The 15,931-nt window shown below is 39.8% G+C and overlaps 1 protein-coding gene across 3 annotated transcripts in view; it reads left to right on the plus strand.

Annotated features, from left to right (window-relative positions):
• The first annotated feature begins 944 nt into the window (after positions 1–944).
• Positions 945–15,931, plus strand: part of PTER (phosphotriesterase related) — a 75,847-nt gene continuing 60,860 nt past the window's right edge. For 2 of the 3 annotated variants that reach the window (XM_005214285.5, XM_005214284.4), the window contains exons 1-2: positions 948–1,056; positions 8,700–8,926. The gene's annotated coding sequence lies outside the window, so the exon portion shown is untranslated. Of the gene's footprint in view, positions 1,057–8,699; positions 8,927–15,931 lie in introns of all 3 variants that reach the window. The other variant, NM_001101282.1, reaches the window with a different exon arrangement.

A 15,931-nucleotide genomic window follows, 5' to 3' on the forward strand; every position in this document is an offset into this window, starting at 1 on the left:
TCCTTTTCCAGGGAATCTTCCCCACCCAGGGATCGAAACTTGGTCTCCAGAACTGCAGGAAGATTCTTTTCCATCTGGGCCACGAGGGAAGCCTATCTGGTCACATCAAGTGCCTGGGCCAGTGCTCGCAGCATCACTCTCATTTTAAAGATGAGAAGCCTCAGGCCCAAGGACATGAAACAATGAAGGAATAAACTAATGTCAAACATCATGAATTTACTAAATGCCACCTAATTGTATGCTTTAAAGTAGTAAATGTTATGTATATTTTACCACAATTAAAAAAATCATTTGGGAGGGAAAAAGAAAAAAAGAAAGAAACTCAACGTTGTCCGTATTCAGGATGCTGATTCAAATTCTCTTCTTGCCATTAAACTGCCAGTGCACTCCCCCTGGCTTGCTGTCCTTGCAGGAAACTCAAAATAGCTTCTAGGGCCTCCACGTTCCAGACTTTGCCACGGAGAACTGGGATCTGGGGTAAATGCAACTGCTTCCTTTCTCCCTGAAGGCTCTAGTTCCTAATTCTTCAGACTCAGCCAAACTAGAAAGAGAAACCTCTCCTTCCAGAATATCTGGCAGGTACAACAGACTCGCGCAGAGGAAGTGGGTTCTTAGCTCAGCAGTTGAGCTGATTCTCAGACTGTAAGGCTTCTGCCTGCTCAGGGGAAGGCCCAGCTACAGAACTTGAGCTCAAATAGCCTGGAGGCGGGAGGGGCGGGGGCGGGGCCGAAGGCGGGAACCTTCGGGAGGAGGGGGCAGGAACCTGCTGGGCGTGGCCGAGTCAGGAGCGCGGCCCAACAGGAGCCCATTGCGAGTAGTCTAAGGTAGGGGGCGGGGCCGACGGACGCCCAGTGGGCGTGGCCGAGGGCAGGTGGGCGCGGTCAGGGCCGGAGGGCGGGGAGAAGACTAGACCGGAGGGTGAAGTGGGCGGGGATTGGGGACAAGTCAAAGACCCGGAAAGTTGGCCCTGCAGAGGGTCCCCAGGGAGAAGGCGGCGCGCAGCGAGTGGAGGGAAGGCACCCAGGAACCGGAGCGGGCGCGGGAGCTGTGGGCCCGGTAGGAAGGGTGCGGTCGCTGCACAGCTGGGCGCGTGAACTCCTGCAGGGACCTTGGCGAAGGTCCCGCCTGGGGAAGGAGTTCCTAAGGCTTTGGCTTCTTTCTGCCTTTCTCCTATCGCTCTCGGGGAAGTTGCAAAGACAGGGTTCTTGAGGCTACGGGAGGCCTGGGAGACTGGTCTAGGCTTGCCGGTGGCTTGTTGCCCCGAAGTCTGGTGGTGGTGGTTTAGTCGCGAAGTCGTGTCCGACTCTTTGAATCCCATGGACTGTATATAGCCTGCCAGGCTTCTCTGTCCATCGGACTCTCCAGGCAAGAATACTGGAGTTTCCATTTCCTTCTTCAGTCCCGAAGTTTAAAGTCCTGCAGAGTCAAGCTTGAAACCCGAGATTCAGAGTCCTGCGCAGAACGAGGCCGAGGGCCCCTTGTGGCTCCAGCTCAGGGTTGGTGGGCAAAAGTGCTCTGGGGTCGTAGTTGGGCAGCTGTGCTGGCATCAGGGTCATCTATTCCACGCTTGTTCTCCTTATAAGCTTTGAAATCATACCTCTAAGCCTTGGGCCTCAGCTTGCTGATTTATTTTACTGTCGTGGTCTTTCCATTGTAAAGATACTCCAGATACAATATGATCATGGTATTTACAGCCGCGATGTGATATTTTGAAGACTCCTCAGGTGCAGGCACACCTGGGGTGGGGAGACGTATAGAGAACTTCCTCCATGTGTAGACACACGAGTCTATTCATCTTTAAATCACTTCTCCAGTGGAGAAAACTGACAAGCATTGACTCCTATCCTAAAGGATCTGTCACATTCACTGTCATATAGAATGAATATCAGTAAGAAAAAAGCCCTAAGAAGTAGAACTCCTCCTTGGCCAGTTACATTTTATTTTATATTGGCAGAAGGGGTGTACAGCTCTTATCCTGAAGGCCTGATGTAATTCCAGAAATAACCAAGCCCCTTCGAAAAGAAATCTCAGTGCAAGAGGCAAAGAAAAAGAGATCAGACAGCTGACTGACTGTTGATAGCAAGATAGCAACTTAATTTTTAAAAGGATAAGAGTTCTACTTTATGAAATGCTGTGTTCATTTGTGGAGGCTAGATGCTGCTTTATTATTATAAAAGTGACTAAACTATATGTAATGTAGATTTTTTAAAGTAAATATTCTGTTCTTGTTCAGTCGCTAAGTCGTGTCCAACTCTGCGACCCCATGGATTGCAGCATGCCAGGCTTCCCTGTCCTCCATTATCTCCTGGAGTTTGCTCAGATTCATGTCCATTGAGCTGGTGATGCTATCCAACCATCTCATCATCTGCTACCCTCTTCTTTTGCCTTCAGTCTTTCCCACCCCACCATCAGGGTCTTTTCCAGTGAGTTGGCTCTTTGCCTCAGATGGCCAAAGTATTAGAGCGTCCGCTTCAGTATCAGTCCTTCCAAGAATATTCAGGGTTGATTTCCTTTAGGATTGACTGGTTTGATCTCCTTATACACTTTGCAGTGCACATAGTTAAATTTTGACCCAGACAGGAGCAAAGAACAACAGATCATTTACAGTCTTGAAAAGTCTATCCCTGTGTATTTAATGCCTTCTTAGTCTTGCGCTTGGCCCTAAGATCCCTGGTATTGTAGTAGGTAGTGGACCCCTATGTAAGGCTTGTGGAAGTTGTTCTCAGAAATAAGCCTGAAGACAAAATAATGAACTACAGAGAATGGGAGGAGCTTTCTGACCTTAGAAAATATCCATTCTTGTTACCATATGGTTTAAAGTGTTACTATATGAGGAATCTTTCTTCTACATATCTTAAATACCTGAGTGAACCAAACAGTAACACTGCTGAGAAGTCCTTAAGCTGTGTACTGCCTATGAACATCACTGTTAATAGGAAAACCTGAGATGGTTGTTGAATACGTTTTTCATATACTGAACACAGCATCGTTGTGTTTCTCAGTGGTTCGTGTTTTTCTAAAAATGTTTCATTTAAAAAAAGCCTTCTCATTCATAGACTTTCCTCCCTCACTTAAAAAAAAGGAAGACGAAAAATAAAATATCTGCTCCCACTTAGTCATCTGGCATAAACTGGCTCTGTGGTTCTGACGACCTGTTTCATGAAACCATTATCTCTCTGAGTACAACTGTCTCTGCCTGCTCAGCAGGGGAGTCCTAAGTGTTATCCATTTCTGTGTCCCCTTCCAATGAGGCATGGCCATGGAGTTGCTTTGGTTAATTAAATATAAGTGGAGTGATGTGTGTCACTCCCAGGTGGAAGCTTTAAAAGCCAGTGAGAGGCATACCCCACTCTCTTTCCCTCTGCCAGAGTGACCACCAGTTTTCTAGACAATGGCTGTTCTGTCAGCCTGGAACATAGAATGAAGACAACCAGCAGAATCCCCATCTCTCTGTGTTAGACACAGTGTGAGCCAGAAATGAGCTTCTGGTGGGTTTAGGCCCCAGGGTTTGGGGATTTGTTTGTTAAATCAACATAACCTAGCCTATCCTGACTAATACACTCAGGTAAGGTCTAAGCCACATGCCTCCAGGGATTACTGGTTTCCAGCTTATCAGATATCTTGGGAGCCTAAAAGAGGGAAGGTTCTGTAAGAAGTGTGCTACTGTGACCAGTGTTTCTTTAACTATCAGATGAGATAGCAGGTAGACTTATTTCCAGAACACTCAAGTCAACTTTGTGATTTTAATCAAAGGTGACGAAGATGGCATTTAGATGTTTAATCACATTCTCTAAGGGCAGCAGGTGTTAAAGTGTAAAGTACATAAAGGTTCAATGTCCGTGAGGGATAGGAATTAAGGCTGTCATTTTCATTTTGAAAAATGCGATTTATATATAAATATATAGGAAGCAACAGTTAGAACTGGACATGGAACAACAGACTGGTTCCAAATAGGAAAAGGAGTTCATCAAGGCTGTATATTGTCACCCTGTTTATTTAACTTATATGCAGAGTACATCATGAGAAACACTGGGCTGGAAGAAACACAAACTGGAATCAAGATTGCCGGGAGAAATATCAATAACCTCAGATATGCAGATGATACCACCCTTAAGGCAGAAAGTGAAGAGGAACTCAAAAGCCTCTTGATGAAAGTGAAAGTGGAGAGTGAAAAAGTTGGCTTAAAGCTCAACATTCAGAAAACGAAGATCATGGCATCTGGTCCCATCACTTCATGGGAAATAGATGGGAAAACAGTGGAAACAGTGTCAGACTTTATTTTTCTGGGCTCCAAAATCACTGCAGATGGTGACTGCAGCCATAAAATTAAAAGACGCTTACTCCTTGGAAGGAAAGTTATGACCAACCTAGACAGCATGTTAAAAAGCAGAGACATAACTTTGCCAACAAAGGTTCGTCTAGTCAAGGCTATGGTTTTTCCTGTGGTCATGTATGGATGTGAGAGTTGGACTGTGAAGAAGGCTGAGCGCCGAAAAATTGATGCTTTTGAAGTGTGGTGTTGGAGAAGACTCTTGAGAGTCCCTTGGACTGCAAGGAGATCCAACCAGTCCATTCTGAAGGAGATCAGCCCTGGGATTTCTTTGGAAGGAATGATGCTAAAGCTGAAACTCCAGTACTTTGGCCACCTCATGCGAAGAGTTGACTCATTGGAAAAGACTCTGATGCTGGGAGGGATTGGGGGCAGGAGGAGAAGGGGACGACAGAGGATGAGATGGCTGGATGGCATCACTGACTCTATGGACGTGAATCTGAGTGAACTCCAGGAGTTGGTGATGGACAGGGAGGTCTGGCGTGCTGCGATTCATGGAGTCGCAAAGAGTCGGACACGACTGAGCGATTGATCTGATCTGATCTGATATCTATAGATACAGATATATTTATAAATACATAAAATATAAATATATTTTATATACTTAAAATATGTAATATAAAATGTATATTTATAATATATAAATATATCTTACATACGTATAAAATATAAATGTAATTTTCTATATAAATACATTATTTAAAATTTCAGCATTCTTCCCAAGTTTTCCCATACAGAGGAAGGTTCACAGATTCATTGTTAAGAGACAGTTCTTTCCAAATGTATTTGTATCAATAGATGCATTGCAGAAACTATTTTGTCACCAAGGGACACTTGAAATGAATCATCCCTACTTACCATTGACTACTTTCTAATTTTTTTTAAAGCAGCCTCAAACAAATACTTTAACTATCATTTCCTTGCTTCCTTATTTCAGATCCAAGAGGATCAGACCTAGACTTTGCTCTCCCCATGCAGGAAGCAATGTGTTCCCTCTTTTCCTCTGACTTAAACAGAAGCGAAGTAGGGAGCATTTTGCTTAGGGCAGAGCCATGCTGCCTTCTTAGGGATGTTGGCTATAAATCCAGTCTCCCTAGAGGTTAACAATCAAAGTTCTCCCCCTCTCTTACTCAGACAAATGATATGATGATGATAAATTGCTTGGACATGACTGCCCTGAGCACTGGTATGATGAATTATGTTGTTCAGGGCATGACCAAAGATCCTCCACTGTCAGTCAGCCACACTGAATATTGGCAGTTTTCATAAGTAGCTTTCTGCCAATTTTGGTCTCTGTTTTGCATATTAAATTCTCTGTTCTCACTGGTCATGGTTTTAAGTTCTTAATCGTCTCTGTCTTCCTCTGAATTCACTTAGCTAATCAACCTTTTGCTTTTTCTGTTCCCTGTTCACTAAAAGGCTGGTCTGTGTCTCACAGTTGTGTTCAGTAAACACTGAGTCTTTCTTCACAGAAACTGTTAAAATAAAAATTATTAGTCCTTTCCACTAAATCCAGAGTAATGACAGCTTATCTCGCAATGGCTTAATTGGGTAATTATTTAGTGTTTGAAAAACACTTTGAAGACTCTATTGGTAAATATTATTATGAATTTAATGTTCTGTGTGCAATTGAAAGTCCATTGCAACCACAAAATCCTTCGTATTTTTGTGTACCAAAAAAGGTGTCTTTCTTAATATTGCTTACTATTTTCAAACTTGTATATTATTGATTTTTGAAATATTTAAAATATTTTATTTCATACAATCTCAAAGTTATCACGTTTATCCTGTCACATTTCTAGGTCTCATCTACTACATTCCTTATGTCTCTGAAAAGTTAGATGTCATATTATTGGTCTGTGAAAGTTTGTAGGAAATATGAAGTGGATTCCCTGGTTCAGGGGTATTTCACATTATACAGCTGCCACATCTGTTGTGTGTGGTATCTGCTTAACTTTTCAGCAAGCTTTTCTATTAAGCCCTGACAAATAACTGCAATAATGATTTATTTCCTCTCAGTCTATACACTGAGCTGTCACCTCATTGGCATCAACATTTGTCAAAAAGGATTAGATTATATTGCATATGCCTGGCCAGACTCTTGACAAATTTTCTACTCACTTGATAGACCCAGAGCCCCCTGGTGTAATTAAAGGCCACTTCCATGGCTTGGACTGCACGACCTCTATTACTGACTGTATTGGTTTGCTAGGGCTGCATAACAAAATATCACAGGCTGGGTGACTTAAACAAAAGAAATTGATTTTTTCATTTTTCTGGAGGCTAGAAGTCTGAGATCAAGGTTGTAGGTAGATTTGGTTTCTTTTGAAGTTTCTCTTTTTGGCTTGTTCATTACCCTGTCCTCCCTGTATCGTCACATGGTCTTCACTCTGTGTCTTAATCTTTTCTTCCAACTACATGAAATAGTCTGTTAGATTAGGACCTACTGTAACAAACTCTTTTTAATATAGTTACCTTTTTTAAAGACCCTGTGTCCAAATACTGTCACATCCTGAGATAGTGGGGGTTAGGACTTGAACCTAAGAATGTTTAGAGGGGGTACAATTCAGCCCATCAGACTAGCCTACAGTAATAATGGTCTGTGTGTGTGCATGTGTGATTAGTCGCTCAGTTGTGTCCAACTCTTTGTGACCCCATGGACTGTAGCCTGTGAGGCTCCTCTGTCCATGGAATTTTCCAGGTAAGAATACTGGAGTGGGTAGCCATTCCCTTCTCCAGGGGGTCTTCTTGACCCAGGGATCAAACTTGGGTCTCCTGCATTGCAGGTGGATTCTTTACTGTCTGAGCCTCCAGGGAAACCCAGTGGTCTCCAGAAACTACCATTTTTGGAGGGCTTAAAAAAAATTATCAAATTTGAACAATCAAGTGATAACTACAAATTTTTGGAGAGTCTACTCAGTTTAGGAACCTCTTAACATTACTTTGAGGAGAGCTTTATGTTTGTGACTTCAAAGATTGAACTGATGAAAATCAAAGCAACATGATTAGATAAATTCTACATAGTGTATTAAGCTGTTAACCATAAAATGCATGTAAGCAAGTATATCTTGCTGTCTGAACTATCACCATCCAGATATTTGTGATGAAAACTAGCACATATTTTTAACCTAAAATATCCTCTCTGAATCAAAAACATGCCTTGACTAGTCTGGCATCAAAAAGGGTAACAGGATATAAAATACACTTTGGTCCTATCGCACATCTTTTCCCTAGAGGGTGACATCTTGTGCTCCTGCTGTAAGATGTGTTCTGAATCTCTGCCTCCTTATTATCAGCTGAAAATGTCCATGAAAGCAGAAGAGTCTCTGAAGAAAGATGATAAACCAAGAGGAAGTTAGATAAGCTCTTATATTTGAAGAAATATTGGGAACGTGAAAACCTCAAAGACGTCGACGTGCCCTGTCTGCATCAACCATGCATACTAAAGTTGATACTGGAGAACTTCACCATGTTCAGCTTCAGAACAGAATTATAGTTTTGTTTTTTTTTTTTTAAAGCTCTTTTTAAAAATGCCTTTTGCAGTAAACGGATAGCCAGAAATCCTTAGAGGATTGTTATGTGGGTTTATAAGAGTATGTTAGTAATATTTGGGATAATTGGTTGAATGGTTTTGCATGAGCTGTGAAACATTATTTTTCCCTTCAAAAACTGTAGTTGGAATTACTGTTGAAGCTGCTACTGATGATACATAGGGGTTCATTACACTGCTCTTTCTACATTTGTAAACTTTTAAAATATCCATATTAATAAGTTCAAATAAGAGAATTATATAATTATAATTATATAATTATAATTACATATAATTATGTAATCACATAATATAATCATACGAATATATAATTCATTTCTTCTTTATATATAATTATATATACATAGATATATATCTCTCTCTCCTGTAATGCAAAATTTGATACCATCACATTTAGAGGGACAGATTAAATTTGAATGGTAAGGTATGCACGTTTACATAAGAGAATACACACATGGGTAGAATGTGGTTTTCACTACCCGTTGCTCCATAGAAAAGTATTGTTGAAACCTTTACCCAGGAAAGGCTACAAGGACGTCTTCGCTAGTTTTAGCCTAGATTATTTGACACATGTTCTTATTTATCACTCCCTGGTCTATGGCACGTCTATCATTTCATGAGTCAGTGCTTTTCTACAAGTTATAGAGTTTCCCAGGCTGCAGTTTCTCCAAGTTCAGTTTTTAACTTCCACGCCTTCATTTGCTACTGCACAAATTCACATAACACAGGAATTTCAGAAGGGGCCGCTGGCCTCCAGTGCAGATCTAAGGCCTAAAACTGATTCCGTTTGGCTTCTGTGTTCTTTTGAACTTGCCCCAGTATCAACCAGGAAAGAAGAGTTCCCAAGTATTCTTCTTTCTCCTGTGGAACTAAATATCTGGGAGCAGCGGAGTGCATAAGTAGTGAAGATTCTGCTGTTTTAAGTACAGACAGGACGGAGACTCTGACCTTACAGCTGCATCTGCCCTGCTACGTGTCCAGGGAGATAGAAGATCCCAGCAGATCCAGTCGCGGTGTTTCTTTCTGATCTTCTTCATTCCTCCCAGGTATTGCCTTTTTAACTTTTTGTCTATCAGAGTATTTCAGTGGAAAAATTAAAATATGTCAAGCAAAGAGATTCAAGTTTAAACAGTCTCCATGCAGATTCTACATAGTTCTATATATTCTTGCCTACTGAATGTCATTGAATTGTTAGATTTAAAATATATACAAGAACATATACAGTTTCTAGCATTAGGGATATTTCATGGGCCTTTGCTAGTACGTATTCTTGCCACAGTGAGGTCAAAATGATTAGTTTCTAAATTATTTTGCTTTTAAAATCAGAATTGCAATTTTTTTTTAATGTGGAGTTTTCATAAAGCATTATGTAAGGATACTGTGTTATCTGATGAAGGTGTTTGCACTTACTTATTTTTATATTTTTTTTAGTAATACTTTGGCTAAAATAAGTTTTCGTTAAGAAAAGTGAAAGTGTTAGTCGCTCAGTCATGTCTGACTCTTTGCTACCCCATGGACTGTAGCTTGTCAGGCTCCTCTGTTCATGGGATTCTCCAGGCAAGAACAGTGGAGTGGATATCCATGCCCTTCTCCAAGGGATATTCCCAACCCAGGGATCGAACCCAGGTCTCCCACATTGCAGGCAGATTCTTTACTGTCTGAGCCACCAGGGAAGCCCAAGTTTTCATGAATTATTCCCACATAATGTGATGATTTTACAACACTGTCACTAAAGGAGAGTTTATTTATATCTTGTCTCTCTAAAAAGAGTGATGTATTAAAACTTTAGAGTTTTACTCTGTAAAAATTGGAAAACTTACTAAGTAGTTGTACTATGTCTGACCACAACGTCTCGATCTATAGTTTTTTACACCATATAATATCACATTTATATTTTTATATCCACAGCATTTAAAATAATGTCAATTATAGGATCAATGAAAAGGTCTGAGAATTAAAACTGGATAATAACTTTCTCTGACTAATTAGAAGTCAAGATTATATTTCTGATGTGTTGTGGGGAACTAACAGGAGTTAGTTCCTTAGTAGGCCAGAAAAATTAAATGTGTTACAAGACATTGCAGAGATGTTAAATGTCATTTTAAAAATTTATTCATTTTCAGTTGGAGGATAATTGCTTTACAGTATTGTGCTGGTCTCTACCATACATCAACAGGAATCAGCCATAGGTATACATATGTCCCCTCCCTTTAGAACCTCTCTTCCACCCCATCACACATGTCTAGGTTATCACAGAGTACCTGATTTGAACTCTCTGTGTATAATGTTCATCAGAGTGAATGAGTAAATTCATCATTCACTGGTATTCATCAAATTTGATTCACTCTCATATCATCTTTAAGAGTATTTGCCCAACAAGGACCTAATGTACAGCACAGGGAACTCTGCTTAATGTTATGTGGCAGCCTGGATGGGAGGGGGTTTGGGGGAGATGGATCCATGTATCTGTATGGCCGAGACCCTTCACTGTTCACCTGAAACTATCACAACATTGTATAAAATAAAAGGTTTAATTTAAAAAAGTTAAAAAAATAAGAATGTTTGCTATGCCTATATAGTAGCTTCACTACTAATGACAATATTTTTCTTTAAACCAACCCATTGTTTTTCTTTGGCCTCATCCTAAGCAAAAATGTCTGAAATCACAGGCTTGCAGTGTTTATTACTTTCTCCCCTAACATATGTTAAATAAGTAAATACTTTGTTTAAACATTTTAAAATGTCCATATATCACCTAAAATCAATTTGAACACCAGTGATGTATATATCACTTTCTGAAAACAGTGACAAAAAACAAGCAAATTGACTGTTTATACTTATCTCACTAAAAAGTAAAATAACTCTTAGTTGAAAAGTTGGCACACAGTCATTTTCAGAATAGTTTCTGCACCTGTACTGTGATGATTAGAAACTCCGAAAACAATAGAAAATGTAATTACCTATGTATGCATATGTATCTGTGTACACATATACTTAGATAATGGATCATTTTAACCGGTACTTGGGAAAAAGCCAAAAGTTTTCAGTTGCTTAGACCAGTAGTCCCCAACCTTTTTGGCACCAGGGACTGGTTTCATGGAAGACAATTTATCCATAGACCCAGGGTGGAGGTGGGGTGGGGTGAGTGGGGGATGGTTTCAGGATGATTCACATACAGTAGGGCGCATGCTCCTATGAGAGTCTAACACTGTCCCTGATCTAACAGGAGGCAGAGCTCAGGAGGTAATGTGAGTGATGGGAAATGGCTATAAATACAGATGAAGCTTTGCTTGCTCACCTGCCTCTCACCTCCTGCTCTGCAGCCCAGTTCTTACCTGGGGGTCCCAGTTTAGATAGTCAGCATCATTTATCTGAGGGCTAATCACCACCATTATTTTATACTAGTGCCTCTATTTACTCTTAGTCATAAGCAGTATAAAGGGTGACCGTAGAAAAGGAATCATCCAGGTAGCAAAATATTTTTCTTTCATTTGCTAGTAATAATCTGAAGTTAACAGTAAATACTGTAGTATAATTTGTTATAGGATGGTTTGCCTTGGTGGGAAATCAGAAAAAGAACTAGAAAGATCAATATTTTTCTGTTCCTTGCATAGCAATGTTTTGCCTGATTTTCTACTACATGTATGTCCCCATTTGTTTAACACCTAAACACAGTGAACTCTTGGAGGGGTGCCTACAAAACCAGTTTACAGGTCTTTGAATGTTACTTCACATAGAATCAGAGAAGTTGTATCTGAAAGGAATGTTAGAAATCACCTTGCTTATTCCTTTGTCTTATTAATGAGAAAACAGGCCCACAGACTAAGTGATTTACCCAAAGACACACTCTGAGCAGGTCAACTTTTTTTTTTTTTTTGGTAATATGGATGTAGTTGGTAAATTTCTAGCTTGTCTTTCTCTTTGGGAAATTGTGATATTTTCATAAAGTAGTATGCTGTCCCATCTGTGTGTATTTTTCCACTTTTGGAATACAGCACGTTAGCATTAACTTTTGATGGCACTTATATATTATATAGCTTCTAACTTTTTAAAAAATCAATGTATAGTTGATTTACAATGTTGTGTTACTTTCTGCTGTACAGCCAAGTGAATCAGTCATACATGTATATAAATTCTTTCTCATATTCTCTCCTATTATGGTTTATCCTAGGACATTGAATATAGTTTTCTGTGCTATACAGTAGGATCTTATTATCTGCCCATTCTATATGTAATAGTTTGCATCTGTTAATCCAAAAGTCCTAGTCCATCCACCTGCCACACCCCCTCCCCCTTGGCTACCACAAGTCTGTGTGGTATGTTTCTATGACTCTATGTCTGTGAGTCTGTCTCTGCTTCACAGATATGTTCATATTTTAGATTCCACATATAAGTGATATCATGGAGCTTCTAACTTTTGTTTGTATCAAAAGATTAACCTATTGCATATTATCATGAATGATGTCTGTTGCCTTCAATACATTTGAACAAGAGAGGGAAACTGGTATTTTTTAAGCAGCATCAAGATTTCAATATATTTCCCATGATAAATAAAATTTCTGTTCTTATGGTTAGTGCTGTTGGATTCAAATCTCCCTGAGTTCCTGATTTTTTAATCTCAGTATGTCTGATAATGAAATAATAGAAAACTGATAACCAAAGGTAATCAAAGTAATTTTCGATATGAATTCATAAGGAAAAGCATATGACATGAGTTACTCTGAGCAAGAGCCTGAGAAGTGAGTTGAATGTCATGTGATACCCATGCAAGAACTCAAGGAAGACTAGGTATCAAGGGCCATAGACTTTACCTATGAAATTAAAAATCACTTCTAAACGAAGGATAACTAATTTCGTTTATGTAATAATATTGCTCCACAGCCTGTCAGTAAAAGCAGCTTTGAGCACTTAGAAAGCACATCTGTATCTCATTGCGCTCCAATTTTAAAAGTGTCATTAGTTTTTTTGGGAAACTGAGCCTTGGCGTAGTTCTGAGATTTCCCAGGCACATATAACTCGAGAAGGGCAAAATTTGCAACCATGAAACCTCTGAATGCTGATATTTGCCATCACTAAGAAAACAGGCAATCTTTAATAAAGTAGGAGACACGGCCAGTTGGTAATTCCTCTGCCATTAATGTGACCGGAGAGTCTGTATTCCACATCTGCCCCCTGCGTTTTCAGACCCACAGCAGCTCTGAAGCCTGCGTGTTCTCTCCAGCCACGATAATGAACTCCTCCATCCATCAGCATCTCTAGAATGCCTGCCACAGGCCTCTCACCATGCTCAATGCTGGCTGTGACCTGACTCTCACTGAACATTGAGCAGAGAGAAGGATTCCTTGAGAGGGAGGATAATCCGTTTGCAATTCCCCCACAGTGTCTCCAGAGAAGATCAGAGGCTCCTCCAGCGAACACAGTGCCCTGCCAGGCTCTGCATCACATGTCATTTGTCACTGACACACACAGGCAGTTCACTCTGTGGCTTCAAACCAAGGAGAGTGTCAGGGCCTGGGCGGTGCTTTTCTGAGCCTTGATGTGGTGCTTAGGGAGACCATCTTTGCTCATCCCTCTATTAGTGAGAAAGATCAAGGTCCAGCTTCCATGCTCTGCTCAGACCCCAGCAGAGGAGCGGTTTCATGCCCACAGCCTCTTTTTGCTTCATCCTTGGGTGGGGCTGTGGCTGTGAAACCCACTAGTGTCTCTGGTGGCCTTCCTTTTTCCCTTGGTTAACGGCTACAGAGATGCCAGCTGGACTGTTAGGAAGGCTGATAACCTGGACTCCATTCCTGCCATACAGTTTTTGTCTGACCCTTTATTAATTGGCAAACCTTTTCTTTCCAGGAGCACCTTGTGTGACTGTTCTCATAGGTATGTAACACCAGTTACTTCAGAATTTCGCGTACGGGGACTTCCCTGATGGTCCAGAAGTTAAGACTTCACCTTCCAATGTAGGGGGTGTGTGTTAAGATCCCACACGCCTCATGGCCAAAAAAACCCCAAACATAAAACAGAAGCAATATTGTAACATTGGGTTTCCCTGGTGGCTCAGCTGGTAAAGAATATTGTAACAAATTCAATAAAGACTTTAAAATGGGCCACATTAAAAAAAAATTCTTTTAAAAATTAGCATAAGAGTATTAATGCTGCATGTAATTGGTCATAAACCTGACTAAATTACAAAGTCCTTAAAGACAGGGACAACGTCTGCTTTTCCTTTCTGTACCACAGAGGGAACTGACCTCCTTTCTTACAGTTGTATGAATCCTGAACAAACACAAAGAAACAATGAAAACAAAAACCTCACCTCCTGTGAAAGGAAATTTCTTCAATTAAAGGTCTCAAGGCCAACCTTAATGTAAAATGCACTGACCTTTTGAGAAGTGAAATGCTTTACTGCTAAGCATCACTTTTTAAAAAAATATTTTTAAGCTTTCATATCACAATGACAGGGCTCCATCACAATTAATCTTATATGGCAATGTAGTGACAATGAGATGATTTCTCTGGAGAATCTATGCTAATACTATTAAAATGCTCTTACAATGTCAAAATGATTGCAGTGGAAGCGTGTGGGGACTGTGCTTATGTGATTATGATATTCTAGTGATGGGTGATTACCATAGGAAACTAGTAATTCAACTCTGCAGGGACTTGCATTATGAAGCCATTATAACATGAGATTATAATGACACAATAACTTGGATGCACATTCGTGTTGTGAAAACGAAAAGCTAATTTGAATGCAAGTAGTGTTTCCATTAAGTTGTAATTAAACACTGAAAGCAATGCTTGTTTAAATTTAAGACGGAGACATACAAGCCAGAAATGAAAATGGTGGGAAGGAATGCATGCCAAGTAGAGGTTTAGGAATGGTTAGAACCATTTACAGTTCTGCCCTTTAGTCCTCACTCAGGGTGAAAGCTCACCTTGACTTGGCCTCCTGAGACTTTCTCCCCCTCTGCTGGCACCCTAAAATAACCAAGAACCACATCAGACCCAAGAACCCTGGAGGCAACTCCCATTTCTATCACTGCCATCATTTAACACGTGAAGCCTTCTGGTTTTATTTTGAAGTGGGCATGAGAGTACCTTACCTCCTTCAACACAAGAAACTAAAGCAATGTTTTTTGCCATTAAAAATAATCTTTTTAAAAATATGATACACTTAATCCACGTTCAAAATCTAACAAAACAGATAAGCACAAAGGAGAAAAATAAAACAACAAAAAATTCTACCCTTATAGTTGCTATATGCCAATACAAATTAAAAAAAAAAAAACCTACTGTATAGCTCAGGGACCTCTACTCAATATTCTTTAATGACCTGTATGTGGATAGAATCTAAAAACGAGTGGATATATGTATGTGTGTAACTGACTCACCTGGCTGTACACCTGGAACTAATACAACAATAGTAAATCAACTATACTCCAATAGAGATTTAACTAAAAAAATTCTACCTGTAGAGATAACCTCTATTAGCACCTCTGGGTATTTTCTTTCTTTCAGACTACTTCCTATGCATAGTATATGCAGTTTATCCCTCAAAATATATTTGTTTCTTTTTTTTTTCCCACAATACTGTAAAAAGCTACTTATTCATTCTTCCCATCCCTCGAAGTTGCAAGATTTATTTCTTATCCAAGAGAATCTAGTTGATAAGTTTTTATTTTCTAAAGGTCAGCTCAAACTGGACGATTTTACATGTCACCCAGGAAATTGTATTTTGCTATTAGAGAATAGTATTTGGCAGGGTTTATGCTCTGCATGTATCAGTTACAGGATAGTTCTCTAGTAAATTTTTCAGATTCTTGGCAACACTACAAATGCTTCATTAACATTTATCTCTGTTTAGTAATGAGTAGTGCATTTGATAAGTCACAGAGTTCTAATTTGTTCTTAATTGATAATTTCTATATGGTTTAGGTCAACATAAAGACAGATTATGAAAAACTAGGAAAATTCAGGAGCTGCTGAACTTGTTAGATAAAGCCCTGCCTTAGCTTATTCAGATGGCATAAGGACTTGCAATAGCTAATATATACTCC

The sequence above is a fragment of the Bos taurus genome, chromosome 13, assembly GCF_002263795.3.
Source record: "Bos taurus isolate L1 Dominette 01449 registration number 42190680 breed Hereford chromosome 13, ARS-UCD2.0, whole genome shotgun sequence".
Taxonomy (NCBI): Eukaryota; Metazoa; Chordata; class Mammalia; order Artiodactyla; family Bovidae; genus Bos; species Bos taurus.